At 33.4% G+C, this 1,403-nt stretch overlaps 1 protein-coding gene across 1 annotated transcript in view; it reads right to left on the bottom strand.

Annotated features, from left to right (window-relative positions):
- LOC102017173 (vomeronasal type-2 receptor 116-like) overlaps positions 1-1,403 on the bottom strand; it is a gene marked incomplete at its 5' end in the record, with an annotated part of 39,817 nt that overhangs the window by 1,811 nt on the left and 36,603 nt on the right. The gene's annotated exons all lie outside the window — the stretch shown is intronic.

Below are 1,403 nucleotides of genomic sequence, written 5' to 3' on the forward strand. Positions count from 1 at the left end.
TATTTATTTTTCTGTAACTAATCCAGGAAATTTTTCCATAAAAATGTTAAAAACTGTGTACTGAAAAAACACTTCCGTTTGTATGCAACTGTATTGCTGGTGTATAACGCTTAGAGCAATTGATATTTTAATCCACTTATTTAAGAGTATGTGTATTGTTAAAAAATTCATGCATTTGCTACTGAAAGTATCTTTTCCCAATCCTTTTTTATAAGGCATTATACAATAAATTTTGTGAGCTTTGCATATATGTTGTCATTGCTACAAATATAGAGCTTGAAAACAGTCGTAGGACACAGCTATATTAATGGGGATTTCTGTGTTTAATTTAAATTTATTTCTAGAAGTGATAAGCAATATTCCCACTCCCATCTTAAGGTTAAGTTTTTTCCTCTCACTGAAGTGGGGATTTAACCCGTGCGTGCACAGTACACTATATTCCCAGCTTCTTGTATTTCTCATTCTGAGTCAGGGTCTTGCTAACTTGGTCAGGCTGGCCTCAAACTGCAGTCTTCCTGCTTCAGAGCTCCCAAGTAACTGGGGTTACAGCACTGCACCTCAACACTGGGCTTATTTAGTTTTCATAGGTAATTCTCCTACAAGAGGACAAGATTATGAACTTGTTTACATAGCTCGTCTTTTGCAGTTCTTTTGCTGGGACACCCATCCCTCTTCACCATGTCACCAGGCACTCCTGACCTTCAACCATAGATCTGCTTGACACAGACAAGCAGGTGAATATTGCATCATGGATCCCACGTCCTTTTTTGTTCTTATTTCATTCGTTAGTTTGTTTCAAACCATCACAAGGAAAGCAAGTAATCATTTTCTTAACTTAGTTTTACCTGAAAACAGTTATCAGTTTTGCTAAGCGAATGAAACCAAATGATGTTTCCTGCTAATATGATTGAAATTGTACAATACTTATGCAGGAATTCAAACTATTATAATGTTTATTCTTAAACTTCCTAACACTGAAGTATTTTAAAATTGGGCCTACATTTCTTACTTTACAAAAGCATTTTGTTTTGATATGTAATTCCATAAATTTGAATTTATTCCAGAAATACCAGGTGATTGTATCTTTCACTGGAATATTGTCTTTGTATTTTCTTATTGTACATAATATAAAAGTTAATATAATATTTTACATTAACTCTGTATATGTAAAACTGTGCACATGGCACCATATATACTGGGATATTTGTATATTTTATGTAGTTTATTATTTCATGAGTGTACCAGTTCCCCAAATGAATATAAGTATGACATTGCAAGCCAATGTTAATAAAAATATAACAACATATGTACTTGTAGTTTGTTATTGAAACCATTGGATGGAAACTTTAAAGCACCCACAGGTAGCTTTGAGAATTACACATTTCACATTTCCTGAATAGTCT

Source organism: Chinchilla lanigera, unplaced genomic scaffold (genome assembly GCF_000276665.1).
Source record: "Chinchilla lanigera isolate Chin_1 unplaced genomic scaffold, ChiLan1.0 scaffold00162, whole genome shotgun sequence".
NCBI lineage: Eukaryota > Metazoa > Chordata > Mammalia > Rodentia > Chinchillidae > Chinchilla > Chinchilla lanigera.